Source organism: Panthera leo, chromosome C2 (genome assembly GCF_018350215.1).
Source record: "Panthera leo isolate Ple1 chromosome C2, P.leo_Ple1_pat1.1, whole genome shotgun sequence".
Classification (NCBI taxonomy): domain Eukaryota; kingdom Metazoa; phylum Chordata; class Mammalia; order Carnivora; family Felidae; genus Panthera; species Panthera leo.
Genome location: NC_056687.1, coordinates 111,920,039 through 111,946,467, shown reverse-complemented (window position 1 = coordinate 111,946,467; position 26,429 = coordinate 111,920,039). Strand labels below are relative to the sequence as shown.

At 36.4% G+C, this 26,429-nt stretch overlaps 1 long non-coding RNA gene across 1 annotated transcript in view; it reads right to left on the bottom strand.

The window, feature by feature from the left end:
- The window catches only part of LOC122229454, an 89,159-nt gene that overhangs the window by 3,984 nt on the left and 58,746 nt on the right, over positions 1-26,429 (bottom strand). Inside the window, exon 5 of the long non-coding RNA XR_006206995.1 lies at positions 25,513-25,700. This is a non-coding gene — a long non-coding RNA (uncharacterized LOC122229454). The remainder of the gene's footprint in view (positions 1-25,512; positions 25,701-26,429) is intronic.

The window sequence follows — 26,429 nt, the reverse complement described above, 5'->3', positions numbered from 1 at the left end:
AAATGAAGATCAACACTATACCATCTGCAAAATCCTTTATTCTGCTGATTAAGAACACCAGTTATAAAATTGGAGAAATAAAACTAATACTTGCTCTAATCTATCTAATCTAATCTAATCTAATGTAATTTAACCTGACAGTTGCTCTAGTCTCCTGTTTTACAAAGATTTGGAAAGAGAGGACTGAAGGAATTATAAAGCCAATGACCTACTATCAACAACTTTGGAGATTATTGTTATTATTATCTACATTTCATAGATGAGGACTCTGAGGCTTAGAAGTAGTGTTATTGCTCAAAATTGTATGAAAAAAAAAAGAATCTCTTGAATTGTGACAATAATTAAAAATATCTTGATATTGGCTCATATTAAAGATATCCATAGTATTCATATGATCTCAATTTCCTGTAAAAAGATACACGATTTCCAGTACATTTACCAAAGTCCAATGACTATTGTTTAAAAGTAGCAATAGATGTGGCTACTCATTGTGTATTCCAAGGTCATATACTATCAAGGGTATATACCAAAGAAGATGAATTCTAAATAAAAATGAGAGGAAGCCAAATTGGATAAGTTTCACAAAAGAAATCAAGCAGATTTCCTTGGTGTCAAGATATTGGGCAACCTTCTCAAGCAGGACTGCTTCTCATTCTCATTTCTCTCACCTATCCCACAGCATGCAGCCTCATAAATGCCTAAGCAAATGTCTGAGCATTAAATGATGAATTTTAAGTCTGCTCATGAGATCTAAGCAGAGATTATCTTGAAATAATAGAATGGTATTCAGGCCTTTCAAAGTCTGACTATACACTATACACTAAGTCTCCTAGAATTAGTGTTGACCAGCCTGAGATGGTATCTTCCAAGCCAAGTGAACTGTAGTCCTCTGACAGCAATATCTCTTGCAAAGACAGATTCCTTAGGGAAAAAAAAATTAATAATCTGTCTTTACAATTAGCTTAAGTGGAAAGAAGAAGTGAGTAGGACAATGCCCTGTCCTGAAATTATCCTATGTACCTTATAGATATAGTTCTGATTAAATTAATTATATTCTGGCTTATATATCTCAGAGTCTTGTGAATTAGCTAGAGTGAGTAACCAGTTCTTCTGACCATGCTAAATCCAGGACAGTGGTAAGAACCTTTATCACAATTAGTATCAGGGCTGAAACTAGGACCATTTTAAGTTCTTTCTTATTTTCAAACTTATGTTGCTCATATACCAGTGGATCCTAATTTTTTTTTTTTTTCACTTAAAGGACCCCTTTGAAAATCTGATGAAAACTAAAAGTGTGACGTATGCCTAAGAAACAAAAAAAAATGTCATTTCAAGGGTTAGAACTTGAAGCTTATCCATAGACTCTCACTTAGGAACTCTCATCCTCAAGAGACTTGCCACCTGATTCAGGAAAAGATAATCACCAAATCATCTTACAGAATGCTATATTGCTTATACACACACACACACACACACACAGAGAGAGAGAGAGAGAGAGAGAGAGAGAGAGAGAAATTCCACTCTCAGAAAGAAACTGGAGGTCCCTTTTGTTTAGATAAGCTTAGTGATGGTTAGAGGAAAATTGCACTGCCCATAAAGGAAAAAGAAATGTAAGTTGCTAAGGAAGATACCTAAAAGAAAGAATCTTGGAGCTATTGGCCTCTGTGAAGAAAGAACAGAAAAACAAGATCCTGGTAGTGATGTGGCAGAGGAAGGTCTGGAGCAGAGACAAGTCCTTGGAGGGTTGAACTAGGTTAGGTTGAGGCAGCATACAACCCTCACAGGCTCAGTGCCTTACTTATCCTAACACAATGAAAAACTTTTCCACATCTCATCCCAGGGGTCTGAGCAGCTACTCAGGTCACTTGCCTTTTAAGTGGACACTTGGCAATATAGGCCACTTCAAACTTTTGTCTCTACCCTCAAAACCAAAGGTTTTCTCATGATTGCTATACCTGGGGAAGAGAGAGAGTCTAAGGTCTCATATCTGCAATAAACACATTTCACTTCTTTTTCAAAAAGATTTTTAATGTTTATTTTTGAGGGAGAGAGACAGAGAGACAGAGAACAAATGGGGGAGGGGCAGAGGGAGAGGGAGACACAGAATCCAAAGCAGGCTCTAGGCTCTGAGCTATCAGCACAGAGCCCAATGTGGGGCTTAAATGCACGAACCATGAAGTCATGACCTGAGCCTAAGTTGGTCGCATAACCAACTGAACCACCCACGTGCCCCAACACACTTCATTCACTTCTATCACCGTGCCTTGATTGAAACTAGTCACATGATCCCAGCCTACCTAAGCGGGTTGGGAACTAAGAATTTCCACATATTCAGAATGAGATGTTAGTTCCAAAAATGTCTACTACAAGACATGTCTAATAGAGGAGTCCTAATTTGTTTGCGGGCAGTATCCATTATTAAACTTTTCATTTGTCTCCCCTGTGGAACCCTCAATGAAATACATAACTTTTCTCATTCTTTAGAGGGACTCAGAGAGGTGCTGAGCTCTGCATACAAGTGGAGCACAAACTAGGTATAGGAAGCCCCACTTTAGGTACAGTTAGAGTACAGTGTGCAGAAGACTGCCATCTGATGATAGAGTACCATGAGACAGGCAGTTTTCATGGTGGAAAAGAACTGCCTGGCTTCCAGTGCAGTCTACATTCTACAATTCTAGGGGGAAGCTAAGTGACTTGCCCATCTGTAAAATGAGTAAGCTGGATCTTATCATGCCAGTGTTAAATTGTACAGCACTGGTAATAGATGCAAAAGCAATTAAAGAAGAGAGAAATCAATTTAAGGAGTAAAATTATTTTTGGCAGGTAACCTCATTTTTTAGCCTATCTGACCAATCCATTACTACCTCTGATGATCACTTCTATTAATGAGATTTTATTAGGTAATATATATCAAAAAATCTAATTTTGTTCCCAAAATTATAGCACTCGGCATAAAAAATATTCTCCAGTTACATCAAGTAGGATACAATATTGACTCTAAGTGCGTTTTATTTTCATTTCTATTTAAAGAAAATACATTCTAACATGGGTAAAACTTTGTACGATGTATTTATCTCAACATTTAGTAGATGCATTTGGGATAATTGCATATACAAAGGTGATCATATATCAGGGTTTGCCTGGGACAGTCACAACAAAATTATGAATAGCCCCCAGTTTCCTTCTCAAGTGTGTCCCAGTTTGGGTAGTAAATTATATGTTACCCAATATGTATACCATATGATTTTTAGTAACTGACTTTTGTGTACACTAAGCAGCAGGACCCTTACTTGCTATTATTATAATCAGACCCCAAATTAACTTAAGTCAAACACTTGGGGACACTCAGAATTCATGCAAAATACCAATTTATTTTTTATCTCTTAATTGTTCATTCCAGATAGAAGGTTTTCCATGTTCAGATCACCAGCTGAAACAATCAAAATGAGTAATTGTTTTCTCCTGACTCATTTACAAAAGGAAATCCTCCATTTGAGGTGAATAATCACTTCTGATTTCTCTGGGGTAATCAGAAGCCAGTAATAACAAGCATTATCCTGTTACATTTTGACCTTGGTCTGAATAATATACCTGATAGAGCTCTGAGAAACATGAACACAGTCTATAGATTTTTCAGTCTTCTGTCATGGAAGAGCTCAGACTATTCCTGAGAATAACTCTTTTCTAATTCAAAGTTAATTTAAAAAAATGGTTACACCACCCTCAATTTGAGCATAATAGGGATCTCCCATTTATCTTCTTTATATTTGCTATAAACAAGAGGAATTTTAACTATTTTAGAAGAGTTATTACCTTTGTTTTTTTATTTAAAAATTCAATACTTTTTTTTCAAATAAAAAAAAATTTTTTAATTAAATCCAAGTTAGTTAACATATAGTGTTATAATGACTTCAGGAATAGAATTTAGTGATGCATCACTTACATATAACACTCAGTGGTCATTCCAACAAGTGCCCCCTTAATGCCCATGACCCATTTAATTCATCCCCCCACCCAACAACCCACCAGTAAACCCTCAGTTTGTTCTCTGTATTTAAGAGTCTCCTATGGTTTATCTCCCTCTCTGTATTTATCTTATTTTTCCTTCCCTTCCCCTATGTTCATCTGTTTGGTTTCTTAAATTCCACATATGAGTGAAATCATGTAATATTTTTCTTTCTCTGACTGACTTATTTCGCTTAGCGTAATACATTCTAGTTCCATCTATGTTGATGCAAATGGTAAGATTTCATTCTTTTCGATTGCCAAGTAATATTCCATTGTATACATATACCATCTATTCTTTATCCATCATCAATTGAAGGACATCTGGGTTCTTTCCATGCTTTGGCTATTGTTGATAGTGCTGCTATAAACATTGAGGTGTATGTGCCCCCTTTGAATCAGCATTTTTGTATCCTTTGGATAAATACATAGTAGTACAATTGCTGGATCATAGGGTAGTTATATTTTTAATTTTTTGAGGAACCTCCATACTGTTTTCCAGGGTGGCTGCACCAGTTTACCAACAGTACAATATCTGCATCCTTGCCTACATCTATTGTTGCCTGAGTTGTTAATGTTAGCCATTCTGACAGGTGTGAGGTGGTATCTTATTGTGGTCTTGATTTGTATTTCCCTGATGATGAGTGATGTTCTTTTCATGTGTTGGTTGGCCACATGGATGGCTTCTTTGGAAAAGTGCCTATTCATGTTTTTTATCCATTTCGTCACTGGATTATTTCTTTTCTGGGTGTTGAGTTTGACAATTCTTTATAGATTTTGAATACTAACCCTTTATCTGATATGCCATTTGCAAATATCTTCTCCCATTCCATCGGTTGCCTTTTAGTTTTGATGATTATTTCCTTCACTGTGCAGAAGCTTTTTATCTTGATGAGACCCCAATAGTTCATTTAGTTCATTTTTGCTTTTGTTTCCCTTTTCTCTGGACACATGCCAAGTCAGAAATTGCTGCAGCTGAGGTTAAAGAGGTTTTGCCCGTTTTCTTCTCTAGGATTTTGATGGTCTTATATCTCAAATTTAAGTCTTTATTCCATTTTGATATTTTTTTTGTATAGTGTAAGAAAGTGGTCCAGTTTCATTCTTCTGCATGCCACTATCCAGTTTTCTCAACACCATTTGCTGAAGAGACTGTCTTTTTTCCATTGGATATTCTTTCCTGCTTTGTCAAAGATTAGTTGGCCATATATTTGTGGGTCCATTTCTGGGTTCTCTGTTGTGTTCTATTGTTCTATGTGTCTGTTTTTGTGCCAGTACCATACTGTCTTGATGACTATAGCTTTGTAATACAGCTTGAAGTCTGGAATTGTGATGCCTTCAACTTTGGTTTTCTTTTTCAACATTACTTGGGCTATTCTGGGTCTTTTCTGGTTCCATGCAAATTTTAGAATTGTTTGTTCTAGCTCTGTGAAGAATGCTGGAGTTATTTTGATAGGGATTGCTAAAAATTTAATACATTTTTAATGTTGATTATTTTTTCCTACAGTGCTGATTACCTTGTGTTCCTCTAATACATTATGTTCTTTAGGGGTCAAAAATTAGGCAAAGTGAGACCACCAAATGTTGGTAATAACAACTCAAAAATGACTCCCAACTATTGCCAAAAGTAAAATTTGTATCATCTGTGTATTTTGCTCTGCAATGTCTTATAGATCACCCTGAAGGACTCTATAGGTATAGAGGTCTGTTAGTGCTCCCTCACAGAGTCTTGGTTGCTCTGTTTCATAGGTATGTAGATTGCTTATGTTAGCATGGGCCTGATATATGGTCTGGAAAGGCAGTTATGTTTCAATTATGTCCTTGGATCAACATTAATGTAATTCAATAAAAATTTAGGCAGGAGACAATTAACCATTTCATAAATTCACAATATTTCAATAGCACAATTGCCCTATTTATTTTATTTTTTTAATATGAAATTATTGTCAAATTGGTTTCCATACAACACCCAGTGCTCATCCCAACAGGTATTTAGTTTATTTTAATATGCATATGTTGTTGGTAATTTTCTGTAGAATACAGAAAGCTTCATTCATATACCATTCATTTAGAGTTTGGTATGATTCTATTAATAAATACTAAAATGTGGGACACCAGGGTGGCTTAGCCGGTTGAGCGTCTGACTTTGGCTCAGGTCGTGATCTCTTGATTCCTGAGTTCAAGCCCCACGTCCGGCTCTGTGCTGACAGCTCAGCGCCTGGAAGCTGCTTCCGATTCTGTGTCTTCCTCCCTCTATTCCCTTCCCCTGCTCCTGCTCTGTCTCTCTCTCTCAAAAAAATAAATAAAAATAAAAAAAATAAATACTAAGTTTTGTTCCACTTATAATGTAAAAGTTTCTAAGTTAGTTGTCACTGAATGCAGAAGATACAATGATTCATTAAGGAAGCCACAGGTATAAAAGGACTTGGGTTCCCTCATTCCCTGCCTCCCAGAATCAATGGATACAAAAAGTAGAAGGGAGCCTGAGACATTTGTAATTAATTGGGCAGTTGGTGGTAGGTGTATTATTTTGAAACAAATTCCAGATGACATTTTATATGTAAACATTTCAGTCTGTATTTCTAAAACAAGGATTCTTTAAAATCTAACCACAATTTTATAATATCTTAAAATGACAGTAATTTGTTAACTCTATCAAAATTTCCAAGAGACTCATTAAATTTTAATTTTTAGTTTAATTTTTTGAGATCCAAATGAGGATCATACAATGCAATAAGTTAACGTTTTACAAATCTCTTAATCTCTTCTCTCTTTCTCTCACCTGGCAAATCATTTGTTGATTAAAAAAAACAGCAAGTTATCTACATTCTGTAGAGCATCCTACACTCCATATTTTGTTGATTGTATCCTATGGTGTCAATTAACATGCTCATTAACTCCTAGCATTCATCAACACTTTAGTTAAAATTAGGTACAATTCATATAGGAAAAGTGGATAAGTTTTGTTTTTGCTTATCATGCTTTGTGAAGTGGAAACTGACCCCTAAATTCCTTATTCTTAGTCCAGAGTCCTTTCCACTACATCTGTGGGTATCTATGAACTTGTACCTGTTTTCTTATTCATTGTTTGGATTTCACACATAGAGTGACTCTGAAAAGTATCTGGAAGGATATAATTTAAGGGACAGGTGAGAATTATAGTGTGAGCGATCACAAAATAGTTCTTCACATTGGGCCATAATGAGTTAACACTACATGAAGACCTCTTAGTGACCGTGTCAATAATTTTTCATCATCATACAATAAAATACTGAGGCTACACCCAATAGCAATTTGGATAACACCCCTGAAAAGAGTGTGTTGTTCACAGTAACATTAGCTGTTTAACTTTGGTGCAGTTTTTTCCAGACATTATTTCATAAAATATGACCTCCTCAATTAATGAGTTTGTGTTTTGTTCTGACAATTTCTAAAATATGGCTGCAGATAAAGAGAGCTAAGGCCCTCAGGCTTCAGGACTTAGAAATATTGTGGTTTGGGTGTGAAAATCTCTGATTAAAAAAATCTATAAATTCCAGTATATGCTGATTTGAAGATTTAAAGGCAGATCTTGTTTATGCCCTAGCTACATACATAGGAATGAGGTAATACCTATCTTTGCTGTTAACTGTTTGTGTTTTTTTGTTTGCTTGTTTTACATTTTGTCAGCATATCGAGGCTGTAGAAGTTGGAAAAGGAGCTCAGAATTTATACAGTTATTTTAATACTCATTACAGAATGTGGATAACCACAGTAATAGTAGAACTTTTAAAATATGCCTCACTTGTCCTTCGCTATGTTAATCAATGAAACTAAACTGATACCATAGTATTCCTTTTCAGTTGCTGTTAAATTTGGAGAAATTACTGGGTCATGTGCCAAATGACCTGATATTTGGCCTTGATATCTACTAACTAAATTAAACTAACTGAGTAGGGCACTTTAATTCATGATGTGGTTGGAGACAATTCTGAGTGGTCTCCTGAGTTTCTGCGTCTTGTGAGCAAAGGTACTGACAGCCTTTGCTGAGCTTTGAAAAGATTATCTTTCCAAGGATGTTTGTGTAGTGAGTCGCCTTGGAAGTTAGAGGTCGAGTCTTCTCCCAGAGCAGAGAGCAAGCTTGTTTACTCACCAGTATAATAAATATGTTTTCCTCTGAGTAAAACTTGGGCAGATTGCTTTGTAACCCATTATAATATAGTAGAAATCTTTCAGCTTGGGACTTCTCAACTGTGACACAAAACTTGGCCCCTATGGGACAAGTAGTTTGATGTAAACGTGAAGTTTATTCTTGCTGTGTTGTGAGTAATGGACTGTTTTTTTCTGACCCCCGGAGTCTGTGACTTCTACCCGTTCCCATAATACTGTGGTGGGTTAACTGGCTAGCTTGCAAGCAGAGTAAAATCTTCACATTTTTTAACAGATACCATAATTTGCTTATCTTTAGAGTTAAGGAATTGGTCTGTGAGCTGGTTTAGATTTAGTTTTTAGTTCTGACTTGATGTAATGTAGAAAGAATCTTGTTTTATGTCCTCAAAGGATGACAACCTTCTGAGGCTGAAAATGTAAGGAAGTGTGGCTGGCTCTGTACCTGCGGCCCAAGTGAGACTCAATCATCCTCACCACATCTGTGACCTGGTTGGAGAGCTGAATGGGATGAAAAGTGAGAGTAAAAAGCAACTGTATGCAGACATATGCTCACCTTACCTGTTGGCAGAAATGAAGAGAGTAGAGATTACTATCTGCATGATTGTAAGGACCAGAAAATGAAGATAACCCCCATGGAATGGAACCTGATCCAGTGGAAAGAGGGGCTACGAGAGTTATTGTCACGAGAAACCATTGAGATATGGAAACACAAGCAGAGCTGTTCATGTCTTCAGTGACAAAGCATAAAACAGGATGACAGAGATGTGAATTATTCCCACTTAGGCATAGTACATCCCTCTCCTTGGTACCATGAAGGCTCAGTATGATACATTTCAGCATTGTCTAGAGCAGCTGCATCAGAGCAATGATGCTCAACCAAAGATGGACGTTTCCAGTAGACCCATCAGCACCCAGAGTTAGCCTGGTGGGAAACAGTGGATGTTACTTGTAGAATGAGCTTTTAGTGCCCCCAGTCACAGAAGTAACCCTGGGTACTACAAAAAATGTTTGACAGGCAAGTCCCAGGGTACTGAGTTACTACTTGAGCAGATTGAGACAAAACCTGAGGCATTTTTTCATTGTTATCATTCATGTGACCCCATTGATACTTATGGCTAGTGAGGTGTGAGGAAACACAACTTATACAGTAGAATATGGTGAGTGTTGTACAGAGGTTAGTGTTATGAAAACACAGAACAAAATATTTGCACTAGATCTTGAGAGATAAATAGGCTTTTACTAAATTGCCAATCCAATAAAAAGAATTATTTGCAGAGAAAACTATCACAAAGGCATAAACACTGGATAATGTATTTTAACTTCAGGTTTTTTTGCAAGAGCCAAATTCTGAACATTTTCAAGACTGAATTGTAAGTACCCAACTAACGGTCAAAGATATGTTCAAAAGATACATTTCCGTTGTACAAACCTGAATTTCTCATGTCAAAAAATTATCTACAGCAGGAGGGTTTCATGCTTTGCAAATTCAAATTCTGTTAATAAAATAATGATTTAAGTTATGTCCTTGGCACTGTCTGTTCCTATAGTGTGTATATGTGTGTGTGCACACTCCGTGCCAGTTTGCCAACAAATATAATCTTCCTTTTTCCAAAAATATTATATATCATCATAATACCCTATTTTCAATTTGTGTTTAATAAATAGAATATAATATATACATAACCCTTTAAGAAAATGATTTCTCTCGGGCACCTGGATGGCTCTGTCGGTTAAGCTTCCGACTTTGGCTCAGGTCACGATCTCCAAGTTTGTGAGTTTGAGGCCTGTGTTGGGCTCCGTGCTGTCAGTTTAGAGCCTGAAGCCTCCTTCGGATTCTGTGTCCCCCTCTCTCTGCCCCTCGCCCACTCACACTCTGTCTCTCTCTCTCAAAAGTAAATAGACCTTAAAAAATATTTTAACAAAAGAAAATAATTTCTCACCTATTGAATATTTGCCTCTATTTTCAGCTTCTAATCATCAACCAAGGTCAGTTAGGATAGTTTAAAGGAATGCATGTTTGACGTTCCTTATATTTAGGCAGGCATTTGAAAGTAATGAGGGAAATATCTCTAAACAGTTTCTTCATTGTATTTGATAGAGAATGTGGTGTAGATGAAAATGCTCTTGTGGGTCTTTGTGGTTTGATGTCCTACTTTTTTTTTTTTGTCTCAGAGTGATTAAAAAAATCAAAGTACAATATAGCCTAGAGAAGTGAGGCATTGCCAAGTCTGAAAAGTTCTTAAAAAGTTTCCTTTTGATTTCTCCTACCTTTTTTGATCTTTCGTACGGTGGTTTGCAATCTCTTTTATTTGTTTATTGTAAGTGTCACAGCATTATCTGGTAAGAAATATAATAAATTATACCTTAAACTACATTGCTGAAATCTCTCCTTGATACATTAAATCATCCTGTTCCATTGAAATGAAGCATTTTTTTTAAAGGGATGTGACTTAAAGCTAGCTGATACAAAATATCCAGCAGCATAAACATTTCCTTTGGGTGAGACTAATGATCCATTATACCCAGTGTTCTATCTTTGACATTGACACCTGTAGTTGTTTGCAACCAACTGCTCCATTGCTGTCCATGACACCATAATTCATGGTAAAATATGTTGGAAGATGATGACAATAATTCTCCCATACCACATTCTCTTCTTACCATGTGGCTCTGACACTCTTCCCACTAATAGGTAAAGTCTATGTTTATTTCCTTTAATCTGGGCAGGCTGTAAAAACAGTGGAAGTAATGCTATGTGACTTCTGAGGCTATATTTTTAAAAGACCATACACCCTTTGCTTGTTTCTTCTGGGATCCTCACTCTTAGAATGCAATTACTATACCGTGAGGAAGCCCAGGCAGCCATACTGAGATGTCAACTGACAGCCAGCATCCACACACCAATCAAACAACTAAGTGAGCCTTCAGACCATTCTAATCTCCTACTCTCAAGTCACTTCCCCTAGCCCTCAAGACCTCCCAGCTGAGAATTCAGACATGGAGCACAGTCAAGCCATCCCTTCTGAACCCTTAAAATTCCACAGAACCCATGAGCATAATAAAATTTTTGTTTATGTCACTAAAGTCAGGACTGTTTATTAGGCAGCTATAGTAACTGAAACAATACGGTGTCCCTAGAATCCTAATTTTTCTTTAATAACTCCTGACCAATCAGTCTGCATTTTTGTGCATTAACATTTTCAGTGTTTGAATTTTTTGGTTTACGTGACATATTCTAAAACCTCTTTTCTTTAATTTGACCTAAATTGTTTTTCATGGCTATGATAAGATTTTGCAATAATGTTAAGTAAGAATATTCTGAGCAGAGAGAACTGCATGTATAAAAAACCTGAAGTACAAACACGTCCGGAGGGATTGAGGAACCCAAAACTGGCCAATATGGCTGGAGTGTGGTGAGAGAGAAGAGTGGTACAGGCATGTCAGAGACCTCTCATCATATAGAGCAGAACAGGCCATGATGAGGAGTTGGGATGCCATTCTAAGAACCAGGAAGGTTTTACACAAGACAGTCATGTGTTCTGATTCTCATTTTTAAAGATCACTGTAGCATAGAGAATGACCTGTAAACTTGAGAAGGAACAGCAAGAGAGCAACTGCAGAATTACAGGCAAAGAAGAGGGGGCTTGAGCAAGCATACTAGCAGCAAGGCTAGAGCAAATATATTCTAGGCATATTTTGGGGATGGGAATTATAAGAATGTGACATACTGCATGACTGGGTTTGACACAAGGAAACGAATTAAGGATTATGCCTAGATATGCAGCTGGAATAACTGAATGCATTGAGAGGAAAGTTACCAAATTGGGGAAAGGTTATAACAGAGGAAAAGAATTGAGGCAGATGTATTCAAGAATTAAGTTAGAGAGATTTTTGGCAATTCTGCTTTTAAATTCTAATGAAAACAACCAGACAATGGGTTGATCTAATCAAAATCCAGTCCATGGAAAGAAAAAGAAAGAGAGAGAGAGGGAGGGAGGAAGGAAGGAAAAGAAGGAAGGAAGGAAGGATGGAAGGAAGGATGGATGGAAGGAAGGAAGGAAGGATGGAAGGAAGGGTGGAAGGAAGGAAGGAAGGAAGGAAGGAAGGAAGGAAGGAAGGAAGGAAGGAAGGGCGAACCAGCCACAATCTTCCAGATAGACTGTATTTCTTGCTCTGGTTTCTCTCTCTAACATACATGGGCTCGATGAATACACCAAGTTAATTCAAAGTGGTAGTGCTATTGCAGTGCTTTTATGTGTTGTGCATCTCCATTCTCATCAGCTGGATTTCCTTTCTCTACCATATAGTAATAGAAGGAACAAGATGTCTACAATGTTAAATAATCTTAGAAAAATATGAATAAGAATGTGTCAAGGCTGATTAACTATCACAAGATTTTGGCAGATTTCAAACGCTCTTGGGAAGGAGTACTTGAGGTTGCTAAGGTCAGAAGCCCTGGCTAGGGGATAAAATTGTAGACAGTGAAGAGTAATTCTTCAGTATTTGTGACTAGAATAGGGGTAATTCATAAACAGGAGACTCCCCTCTAAAGAATTTTAGTCTTGGCATCCTTTTGTTGGAAAAACTAGATACTTAGGGGTGTGCCCTTTAAAATATTAAAATCTTCCATTTGTGGAAAGTTTAGTAGTACTACTTAGAAATAATTACCTTTATGTGGAGAAAACAAATGAGAGAGGTATAGTTCTCATGGCTGTTCCAAAAGTAAACAAAACAAACAAAACTAATGATATCAATATAATTCAACTGAGTGTTACTTTCTCTTTCTACAAACACAATTGCCACACTTTGTCTGAGAGGAAGATGTTTAAGGCTACCCTTTCTTTGTCATGTAAGAGAAAAATTCACTCTTGATTGCCTGATGTGGGGCTTGACCTCATGAACCTCAAGATCTTGACCTGAGCCAAAACCAAGAGTCGGATCTTAACTGACTGAGCCACCCAGGTGCCCCGCAAGCTAGTTGTTTTAGCTCAGTCTCTATGTGTTTTGTATGTGTGTTCTCATATACATGTGCATGCACAGGCATACAAAATTGATATGTTTTTTAGACATCAAATACAACATGACCTAGTAACTGTTCAGGAATTAAAGCCTTTTTTGCTAACTCTGCCTCTCCCAGTCCTTTAAATTATGGGCTCATAATCGAAATTTAACTATAAATTGTAGTCAGAAACTATATCTCTCTTAGCATTTAGGGATTCCTGGGCATCTCGATCGGTTAAGCATCTGACTCTTGACTTTGGCTCAGGTCGGTCATGATCTCACAGTTTGTGCAATGGAGCCCTGTGTCAGACTCTGAGCTGAAAGAGCTGAGTGAACTTGGGATTCTCTCTCTCCCTCTCTTTGCCCCTTGCCTGTTTGTGGACTCTCTCTCTGAAAATAAATACATAAGCTTAAAAAATTTATCTTAGCATTTAGCTTAGTTTAGTACCTAGCACATACTAAAAACCAAATATGTGTTGGATTGAATGCACTTTTTTCCTTTTAACTACTGCCTGTTTCTATTCCATTTTTCCACACATCTTGCAAAAGCAACCTTCTCTCTTTCATTATTTATCCGTTTTGGGGCAACATCCTTCTCATTTTATTAAAACTGTCTATATCTAACAAAAGTGAACAATAATCATTCTTTTGCTTAATTCAGTAACTTTTTATTAGTCCTCATCCTGTTTGCCTCCGGGTAATATTTAGCAGAGTTATCCATACTTCATATTTTAAATTCCCTTTTCCTTTGAAATTCCTATGGCTTTTGTCAAACTACTTCATACTTATCCTCTTCGTATCTGCTAAACCTCTCCCTCTTTATGTTTACCATTAAATTTTGTAGTTACAAAGGTTTTGTCCTTAGGCCTATTCTCATTTCACCATACTTGCTCTTTCTGGACATTTTCATCTACTCATAGAGCCTCAGCTCCCAAATCTATGATGATGGTGTCTAATCTACAAGTCTTAACATTGTTTTCTGAATATTTTTCTTTGTATATTGAACATCATTCAAACATAGTATGAGACTATTTTAGCTTAAAGAACAAAATAACAACAGACATGGACTCTGTCTAGCTTATGCAAAATCAAAGGAAGAAAGAGAGGCTTACTGGAGTGATTACTGGGGAATTTCAAGGAGCCTACAGGATGGAAGCTATGGCTTCCACAAGAGGCCAGAGTCCTCAGAGAAACTCAGGAAATTTCTTTCTCTCATCTGTACTCTGAGTGTCTGTTTATGCCTTCTCTCACACTGGCAACCAGCATTTTGTACTCTTTAACCCACATGTTGGAATGTGACAGCTAATGGTCACCAAGCTTACACATTCTCAGTTTCAGATCATCCAGAAAGAGATCTACTTTGCTTTCTCAGTTCTGTAGAAACATAGACTCTTAGTGGCCCATCCTAGGAACATATTACCCTAACAAGTCCATTCTGGCCACAGGAAAATGTCCATTATATAGATGATGTCTGCTTCAAAACCATGTGATGTGAGAAGAGACATGTGTCAGAAACAGGAGATAAGAGATAAGATTTGCTTGGCTAGAATAAATAATAGATTTTTAATACAAACACCCTCTTGGCAGGTGAAATTCATGTGCCAAACTAATTTTTATCCACCAACTACCAACTCAGCCGTATCTCCTGAAAGAAAGGGGAAGAGATCACCAGATCTCAAGGTAGAAATTGCTGAATTGTCTTTGACTTTGTCCTGTCTATATTCCATCATTTTCTAGTCAGTCAGTTTTAACACTGAGCTATCTCATGGATGCATATTTTCCAGGCCTCTTGCCATCACCCTCTCATGTTCCCTCATCTCCTGCCTCCTTTCTGGGATCTGTGACTTTATCGTTTGTTTCTCCAGTCTTTGTCCATACTAGACTATGAAGCTAGACCACATCACATCTTTATTTAAAAGCCATTGAAACCTATAGAACAGATTTAAAATGGTCCAGTTTTATGTCTGGTCCCTCCTCATCCAGAGAATCCCATCACTATTTATAGACAACCTTATTTAATCTCATAAATTATATTTATTTACTCATTCTCCTGGACTTTTGTATACATCAATGTTAACTATACTCTTGTTTATTTGGCAAAATCTTTCTTATCCTTCTGGATTTACCTCAAGACCCAGTTCAAATTTCATCTTCTCTGAGAAGACTGTCTTAACACTTTACATCACCAAGGAAATTAATCTTACCTACCTGACCTTAACTCAGTATAATACTTTTAGCACCTCATGGTTTTCCTACAGTTTTTTATTTGTTTTATTTATTAGCATTTGGACAATTTAGTGTGTTTTATATTTTCCCCTTTAGAACTTCACTTAGGGTCTGGTACAGAGAAGGAATATATGAATATTCATGAATGAAAAATAAGAATTTTTTAATATTGACTATAGACTTTAAATGGGCTCTTTTTTAGTATGCAAATTTTAAAATGATGAGAAATCTATTTAAATCGGATGTCTTAGACAAATTATTCAACTTAAAAATTATTGTGTTCTTCTTATGTGATCTATGGCATGGCTGAGATTATTACTGTGTTTTTCTTATTTGTGCCTGCTTTATACCAAGCTGTTTATGTGTGCATGCTTTACACCAAGCTGTTTACTCTGTAGAGCTGAGAATGACAAAGAAACAAATAATAATATTGTAAGTCAGGTTATAAATGCTAGAGGTACAAGAAAGTGCCTATAGGAGAAAAGAGAAAGGAAAGATTAATTTTGGTTAGAAACTCGTGTCACAAATGAAAGCATGTAAAGCAGAGGGAGACATAGTCTCAAATGGCACCCAATATGGTCAACTAAATGAAGCCTGTGTTTCTTCAAAAATTCTACATAATTGTGGTACATAGTGTACAAATTCTGTCCTCTAAGTACTAAACTATTTTTGTTAATTTACAACCATAGTCATGATTTATAATGCCTGTAAAAACCAGCCTAAGATAAACATTCTCAAATACACAAACACTTACACATACATGACTGCCAAAGGTGGTAATTTCATTGGCTGAGCTTTTAGTTCTACAGTTGAGTTAAAGGAGAAGATTAACATGTGTTAAAGTGAAGGTTTGCTAAGGCTTAACTCTGGGTGTCAGATTGCCTATATAAAGCAGTAAGTAAAATACCAAGCCAAGACAAAAGTGTTTGTTCTTCACTCAGGCTTCCAACCCCAGGCATCATGTACTTAAGAGCAAGCTTAAAGGCAAGCCTTTGGAGAATAGAGCATAATGTTGGCAAGCAAGTCCTTCCCAATTAAGCAAACTAAATCTTAAGAACAAAACTACAATAAATGGTCAGAGAATGTGAGAGAACAAAACCCAGAGTGGATGACGTCTTGTTTTTCTGATTTCATTGCTTTCTTCCTCATCCCGCTCATTAGGAATTGGCATTAAATGCTCTATGGGATCTGATCAGAAGTGCACAGAGGATTTGGGCCTGCTGGAGGAGCAACTGCCTTGCAGCCTCCTTGGTTTGGTAGCAGCTGTCTGAATTGAGTAGTTTGTGATTCTAAGGAAAGACTAGTTGTTAATACACATATCAGTTCATGTAGTCAACATTACTTTAGGGAATGGAAAGAATGGCATCTTGACATTTGTTCCACCAAAGCAGATTAGTTGGCCAGACTTGGGAACATTTTAAATTTTACTTCAAAAAAAGAACAAAAGGTACATCTTTCAGGCTGTCAAAACCAACTACCAAAATAAATAATTCCCTTAGATTGATTTTGCTATCAAACATTGGACACATGATACTTCAGTTTCTTATTCAAATTCCCCATTGTTGGGGTCTATTAATTGCATTCGTATTATTTTGAAAATGCAGTTGTAGCTCATACATAATGAGTGACTAATAATATATAGATATATTCCTAACTGCTTTCATTCTCCATTATTCATAACATCTATTCCTTATTCACCTAGCAGGATAAAGAGCTCTGGGGAATGAGATGACCTTTTCATCCAAGACCGGTAAAAAATGAAAATGCATTTGATATGAATAATCTCTCTATTTATCAAAATTCTATCAAGGATCATCCCAGAAGAATCACTGTTATTTGTCCAGTGCACACCAGTCTGGCATAGTGGTCAGCATCTGATATAAGCATCTCTTTAGGACCCTGATGAATAGTTATAATGATCTGAATGGATATGGATAGAGATATGGATATAAAGATAGATAGATAGATAGATAGATAGATAGCTGTTATTTATTCTTTTTTTAATAAACTAATTTTCAAAATTAACTAGAAGAAAATGTGGAAGTAATTAATATGTGCACTAATAGCTTTCATTTTTTGTGCCTGCTCCTCTAACCCTGCCCTCCATAACATCACCCAAATTATCATTCTGAAATCATATGATCTTCCCTTATCATTTTTCAGAAGCAGACTTCACGTGTCACTTATTTTACCTAATCTGTTAAAAATACCAGTATATTTTAGTCAGTTGAGTGTCTGACTTGATTTTGGCTCATGTCATGATCTCACAATTGTGAGATCGAGCCCCATGTCAGGCTCTGTGGTGAGCGTGGAGCCTGCTTGGGATTCTCTCTCTTTCTCTCTCCTTCTGCCCCTCTCCCACTTGTGCTCTCTAAATAAATAAATAAATAAATAAATAAATAAATAAAGCAAGCACTTTTTAAGATAGTGTATTTTGTCATATTTAAAATTTTTATATTTTTCACCTTTAAAGATCCAAGTGCCAGTAAGCTAAGGGGAAGGTGGTGTGTTGGTTATTTATTCAATAAATGTATATTGAACCTCTGCTTTGAGCCAAGAGAAACTAGAAGTGTGACAGTACTTTGGAGGAAACAGTTTGAGGCCAGTGGGCTTATGACAGAATCTTGGGTTAATGAGTCAACACTTTCATTTTACTGGGATCACTAATTTGTCCATTTTGGGAATCAGAAAAGGTTGACGAAAATCCTGCCATTATGATATTCAACTTTAACACATTTTCCCACATCTCCTTTATACTTCTTCATATAGATGAAGGGTGGCGACTCTGATAATAGTCTGTTGTGTTATTTCTCAATGCACTATTTTTTCTGATGTTGAGTCTTACTGAGGTACACACCATTCTGCAACTTATTAATAAAATGGAATTATGGAATTTGCATATTGCTGGAATATGAATTCTTACTAAAAAAATCAATGTCATCTATACTTCACAGATTGTCACTCAAAACCCAGAGACTTTACAATTTTCCCAGCATTTCACATCTGTTAGCAATAGAACTGATTTCTTTCTTTCTTTTTTTTTTTTTATTTTAGTCACCTAGTGTTCTTCATGACAACTGCGCTCCTTAATCCCCATCACCTATTTCACCCATACACCGACCCACCTTCCCTCTGGTAACCATCACTTTGTTCTCCATACTTAAGAGTCTTTTTCTTGATCTCTCTCTCTTTCTCTTTCCCTCTCTTTCTCTTTCTCTATTTTGCCTTTGCTCATTTGTTTTGTTTCTTAAATTCCACATATGAATGAAATCATATGTATTTGTCTTTCTCTGACTGACTTACGTCACTAAGCATTATACTCTCTAGTTCTATCCATGTCATTGCAAATGGCAAGATTTCATTCTTTTCATGGCTGAATAATATTCCATTGTATCTATATAGTATATCATCTTTATCCATTCATATACCAATGAATGCGTGGGCTTCTTCCATATCTTGGCTACTGTAAATACTGCTGCTATAAACATAGGGGTGCATGTATCCCTTTGTTTTATATTCTTTGGGTAAATACCTAGCAGTGTGATTACTAGATCACAGGGTAGTTTTATTTTTAACTTTTTTCAGGAACCTCCATACTGTTTTCCAGAGTGGTTGCACCACTTTGCATTCCTACCAACAGTACCCAAGTGTTCCTTTTTCTCCACATCCTCACCAACACCTGATGTTTCTTGTGTTGTTGATTTTAGTCATTCTCACAGGTGTGAGGTAATATCTCATTGTACTTTTGATTTGCATTTCACTGATGGTAAGTGATGAGGAGCATTTTATCATGTGTCTGTTGGTCATCTGTATGTCTTCTTTGGAGAAATGTCAGTTCATGTCTTCTCACCATTTGTAATTAAATTATTCATTTTTGGGGTGTTGAGTTTTGTAAGTTCTTTATTTTGTATACTAATATACTATATTTTTTATATTTTGTATACTAATCGTTTATTGGATATGTCATTTGCAAATACCTTCTCCTATTTACACAGGTTGCCTTTTAGTTTTGTTGATTGTTTCTTTCACTGTGTAGAAGCTTTTTATTTTGACATAATCCTAATAGTTTATTTTTGCTTTGTTTACCTTGCCTCAGGAGACATATCTAGAAAAATGTTTCTTAGGCCAATGTCAGAGAATTTACTGCATATGTTCTCTTCTAGGATTTTTATGGTTTCAGGTTTCACATATAGGTCTTTAATCCATTTTGAATGTATTTTTGTGTATGACATGAGAAAGTGATCCAATGTCATTCTTTTGCATATTGCTATCCAATTTTCCCAAGCACCGCTTGTTGAATATCTTTTTCCCATACAATATTATTTCCTACTTTGTCAAAGATTGACCATAAAATTGTGGGTTTATTTACGAGTTTTCTATTCTGTTCCATTGATCAATGTATCTATTTTTATGCCAGTACCATACTGTTTTGATTATAATATACATTGATTTGATTTGTAACATAACTTGAAGTTCAGAATTGTGATTCCTCCAGTTTTGCTTTTCTTTTTCAAAACTGCTTCGACTATTCAGGTTCTTTTGTGGTTCCATGCAAATTTTAGGATTGCTTGTTCTAGCTGTGTGAAAAACGCCGGTGGTATTTTGATAGGGATTGCATTAAATGTGTAGATTGCTTTGGGTAGTATAGACATTTTAATATTATCTTTCTATCCATGTTCTTTCTATCCATGAACATGAAATGTCTTTTTATTTCTTCTTTAATTCTTAATTTTTTTATTTTTTTTAATGTTTATTTTATTATTTTTTTCAATATATGAAGTTTATTGTCAAATTGGTTTCCATACAACACCCAGCACTCATCCCAAAAGGTGCCCTCCTCAATACCCATCACCTACCCGCTCCTCCCTCCCACCCCCCATCAACCCTCAGTTTGTTCTCAGTTTTTAAGAGTCTCTTATGCTTTGGCTCTCTTCCACTCTAACCTCTTTTTTTTTCCCCTTCTTCTCCCCCATGGGTTTCTGTTAAGTTTCTCAGGATCCACATAAGAGTGAAACCATGTGGTATCTGTCTTTCTCTGTATGGCTTATTTCACTTAGCATAACACTCTCCAGTTCCATCCACGTTGCTACAAAGGGCCATATTTCATTCTTTCTCATTGCCACGTAGTACTCCATTGTGTATATAAACCACAATTCTTTTATCCATTCATCAGTTGATGTACATTTAGGCTCTTTCCATAATTTGGCTATTGTTGAGAGTGCTGCTATAAACATTGGGGTACAAGTGCCCCTATGCATCAATACTCCCGTATCCCTTGGATAAATTCCTAGCAGTGCTATTGCTGGGTCATAGGGTAGGTCTATTTTTAATTTTCTGAGGAACCTCCACACTGTTTTCCAGAGTGGCTGCACCAATTTGCATTCCCAGCAACAGTGCAAGAGGGTTCCCGTTTCTCCACATCCTCGCCAGCATCTATAGTCTCCTGATTTGTTCATTTTGGCCACTCTGACTGGCATGAGGTGATATCTGAGTGTGGTTTTGATTTGTATTTCCCTGATGAGGAACAATGCTGAGCATCTTTTCATGTGCCTGTTGGCCATCTGGATGTCTTCTTTAGAGAAGTGTCTATTCATGTTTTCTGCCCATTTCTTCACTGGGTTATGTTTATTTATTTTTGAGAGAGGGAAAGTGTGTGTGACCAGGTGAAGGGCTGAGAGAGAGGAAGATCACAGAATCCGAAGCAGGCTCCAGGCTCCGAGCTGTCAACACAGAGCCCGATGTGCAGCTCGAATTCACAAACTATAAGATCATGACCAGAGTGAAGTCAGATGCTTAACCAACTGAGCCACCCAGGTGCCCTGTCTTTTTATTTCTTTGTGTTGTTCAATTTCTTTCATCATTGTCTTATAGTTTTCAGAGTATAGGTCTTTTACCTCTTTGGTTAGGTTTATCCTTAGGTATCTTATTATTTTTGGTACAATTATAAATGGGACTGTCTTATTTTCTCTTTCTGCTGCTTCATTATTGGTATACACAAATGCAACAAATGTCTACAGATTGATATTGCATCCTGTGACTTTACTGAATTTGTCAGTTGTAGCAATTTTTGGGTGGAGTCTTTCAGGTTTTCTAAATAGAATACCATGTTGTCTGCAAATAGTGAAAGTTTCATTTCTTCCTTACTAATTTGGATGCCTTTTATTTATTTTTGTTGTCTGATTGCTGTGGCCAGGACATTCAGTAGTATGTTGAATAAAAGTGGTGACAGGAGACATCCCCATCTTATTCCTGACCCTGGGGGAAAGGCTCTCAATTTTTCCTCACTGAGTATGATGTAAGCTGTGGGTTTTTCGTATATGGCCTTTATTATATTGAGGTATATCCCCTCTAAACCTACTTTGTTGAGGGTTTTTATCATGAACGGATGTTGTACTTTGTCGAATGTTTTTTTCTGCATCTATTGAAATAATCATATGGTTCTTATCCCTTTCTCTTATTTAATGTGATGTATCACATTGATTGATTTGTGAATATTGAACTACTCTTGCAACCCACTTGATCATGGTGAATAATTGTTTCAATGTGTTTTTGGATTCAGTCTGCTAGTATTTTGTTGAGGATTTTTTACATCTTTGTTCATAAAAGATATTGACATGTAGTTCTCTTTTTGTGTGTGTGGTGTCTTTATCTGGTTTTGGTATCAGAGTAATCCTGGCCTCATAAAATAAATTTGGAAGTTTTCCTTCTTCTATTTTTTTGGAATAATTTTTGGAATAATAAAATTTTGCTTTTGTTGATTTTGTTGAGGGTTTTCTGTGCCTCCTGGATCTGGATATCTATTTCCTTCTCCAGATTAGGGAAGTTTACAGTTATTATTTTGTCAAATAAGTTCCCTGCCACCTTTTCTCTCTTCTTCTTCTTCTGGGATGCCTGTAATACAAATGTTATTATGTTTGATGGAGTTATTGAGTTTCCTAAGTCTATTGTCCTTTTGCATAATTCTTTTTCTCTCTTTTGTTTGCCTTAATTACTTTCCATTACTCTATCTTCTAAGTCATTAATTCATTCCTCTGCTTTTTCCAGCCTGCTATTCATTCCATCAAGCATATTTTTTATTTCTTTTATTAAGCCCTTCATCTCTGCTATGTTATTCCTTATCTCTGTGTTATGGTCTCACTGATGTCCTCCCCTCTTTTCTCAAGTCCAATGAGTATCCTTATAATCATTGTTTTAAATTCTCCATCAGGCATGTTACTTATATCTGTTTCACTTAGGTCTCCAGCCATGGCCTTGCCCTCTTCTTTCCTTTGGGACATATTTCTCTGTTTTCTCATTTTGTCTAAGTCTCTGTGCCTGTTTCTCTGCATTAGAAAAGTCAGCTATGTCTCCTGTTCTTGAGGGTAAAGGCTTATGAAGAAGAGTTCCTATAGTGCCCTGTAGTGTAGTGTCCCCTTTTCCCCAGGGTCTGGTGCTTCTTTGAGTATCTCCAATGTGTGCGGTATGTGCTCTGCTGAGAACTTCATCATTCAGGCCAGTCACCTGCAGTTCTCTTTGCAGTTCAGGCCAGTCATCTGCAGTCTCTCTTTTGTGGGGAGTGTTTGGGGCCTGGCCTGAATATGGTGCATTTTAAGTAGATCTGCTCTGGTGTGCTTGTGAAATGAGACCTCTGTCCTCTGCCTCCAGAATCGACACCTCACAAAACTCCCGTGTTGGCAGGGGTTTGGGGCAGTCTTTTGGGGGAAGGGGCTGAGACTAAGGCAAATGTGACTGGAAAGAGTGGTTCTGATGGCAGAGCAGGGCCAGTGTAAGCAAGTTAGGTAGTGAGTATCTGTGCCCACAGGTTCCCACAGGGTACTCTGTGTTTATGCTGAGGGGCAGAGGAGGGAAATGCTTCCTGCCAGGTCCTTAGTTCTGGAGGGTCCTCTCCATAAGCACTGCCTCTCTGGGACATACTCTGAGATGAGCAGCTAACCTCCCCACTGTGTACCTTGGTGCTCTTCAGATCATTTCCATGCTGTATGTCCACCGGCTGTTTGCCCTCCTGTCTTTTCTCCAAGAGCAGCCTCAATGCCCTCCAAGCTCTCCCAGGGCCAAACACACTGACCTTCAAAACTTAGGTTTTATGTCCCACTGGTTGCAAGAACTCACAAAATATTTTATCAAATGATTAATGAGGGAAAAAAGGAAGATTTAAGAATCACTTCTCTAGGATATTATATGATTATATTTTTTCTTGTCTCTTCAAGATGTAATTTTTATCTGAATTGGTGCATATAAAATAAAAAGAGATGGATAGAAAAAAAATTTATGCAGTGAAGGCCTTTTCACACACATACATGCACACACACAAAAATTTTGGGGGGAACTCTTACTTTTGGGGATTTACGGTAATAACTTCCTATGGTAATCCATAGGAATTCTAAAAGTTTATATGATGATGAGTTAAGCTCCTAATCGATATCAAAGATATGTATGTAGTTATTAGACTTGGTATTCACAGTGAATTCTTGCAAATGGCTCATTAGAATTTCAGGCCAGACAAACTTATTCCTTTATTAATTCTTTAATCCATTATTTTAATGTCTTTTATTGTGTTAGGCACAGGGATTGCAAAGCCCTGCCCCCATTAAGATATGTCAGTTTGGATTGTTATCCAGACTATTACAACAAATCCCTAACTGGATTCCTTGCTTCTGCTCCTTCTCACTCATTGTTTTTCACATTGAAGTCAAACTAATTTTTCTAAAATATGGCTATTATTCTACTCAAAACCCTAAGCAGTAAATGGCATCCTGTTGAACTCGGGATAGAAGCTGAAATCCTTAACCTGGCCTTGTGGGTTCTTTATGATCTGAACCCCACTCCCTCTAGTCCTACCACCAGGCAATCTCCCTCTCTGCTCACTATACCACAGTTCCTGGCCTTTTAGGTCCTCATGGGCACCATGTTCTTTCTTTCTTTTAGCCTTTGTTTTTGCTTGACATGCTCAGCTCCACATCCTTGGCTTGGCAAACTCTTGCTTATCCTCAGTTCTAAACTAAAAGATACTTCAATAAAGCAACATTCCCTGAATTGGATCTTCCTATTAGACTCATCAAAAAGAGTCTCCTTCTGTTGTTTTTATATATATATATATATATATATATACATATATATATATATATACATATATATATATACACATATGTATATGTATATATACATATATATATACACACATATATATGTATACATATATATGTATACATACGTATACATATATATGTATATATACATATATATACACATATATATGTATACATATACATATATGTATACATATATATGTATACATACATATATATACATATACGTATATGTATACATATATATGTATACATACATATATATATATATATACACGCACAGATATTTAATATAAGTCTGTCTCAAGAGACCAAAACTCAATGAGTGTAGAAATCACATCTATCATATTTACCATAGTGTGTATAGCATTTAGCATGATGCCTGACATATATAAGGCAAGTACCGAAACATCAATTATTAATGTTTGATCAAATGGGTATGTGAATGCTCCAATAATACCTGGACACATGCGAACTCCTCTTTTAAGCAAATTAAAATTAATCCACCGATCTTTAATCTGCCTGTCCAATTTCTAAATTGAGATATATGAATATAACTAAAAGAGGGGACTGTTCAGAAAGATTGTCATAAAGATCTTACAACCCAAAGTAGAGAGGGTAGGTAAAACACCTGATTTCAGCTAAGATCATGATCTCGTGGTTCTGAGTTCAAGCCCCTTATTGGGCCCTACACGGATTGTGTAGAGCCTGCTTGGGATTCTCTGTCTCTGTCTCTCTCTCTCTCTCTCTCTCTCTCTCTCTCTCTGCCTCTCTCCCCCCCCCCCAAATAAATAAACTTTAAAAAAGCAAAAGATGTGGAAAAAAGCAAAGGAATTATTAGAAAAGCAAGTTTAAGTATAGGTAAGTGGAGTAATAATTTTAACAGCTACACTTATAAATGTTTGCATATTTTAATGATATGTTTTAATACCCTGGACTTTTTGGGGAAGCTGACTGTCTTTCCTTCCAAAACATTACACAGGAAAGACCTCATATTGTATATTCCAGAGCTTCCAGGTCCAAGGCTGCGGCTAGGCTCAGTACTTACATGCCCAAGTTCACTCTTTAGACATTGAGATCAGTGCAGAATCAGAGGTCCTCCTGCTCACATGAATTCATTTAATACTTGATTCTTAATCCATTTTGCTTCCTCATTAAAAGCAGTTTTTACTTTCTTAAAGAACTTTTGAGGATCGAGGCACTTTCTTCTCATGTTCCATGTCACAGAAATTTGCACTAAAAAGAGTATAATAAAAAAACAAATTATGTGGGTGTACTAAGTGTGATGTGTTTTCTAGTTTTATCTGAATTAAAAGTACTCTATATTTGAAGTAAATACAAAAATATGAGTTCTAATTATACAGAAAAACTTTAACTGAAGATCACATCAGCTTGAATCATTATTGTTAATATATGCAATTTTACTTTCCAGATGAATAAATAAAAACTACTTTGAATTCCAATTTATAATTATGTTCAAGTTTTGCTAGTTTGGGTACTATGCAGCCAAATCAAAGCCACAAACATATTTTTATAAATAATGCATTTAAAGATTACCAAAATGATATGTTAATAGGAACACAATAAACATCTCATAGGAAGTTAATACACATGGGTCTACTCGGTATTATAACTCACAAAGGCCAAGAATTAATACTATTCTTTAATTATTTTTTCCTTAGAAATCTGCTAAAATGTTATGCTTTTCATTGTAGCTGATGAAACCACATAATTCTTATCCTCCACAGTACAAGTGAAGTACCAAAAAGGATAAAGTAGATAAATATTGTACAATGTTTTTAAAACTATACATGTACATCTAATATGAAAGCAATAGGGAATGGTGCTCAAGATATGATATGTAGAAGTAAAAAACTCTGACATAACAATTAAAGAGGTTTCTTACTTAACTTTGAAAGAATGCTAAAGTTTTTAATATCAAAGAGGCATCTAGTAGAGAAAAAA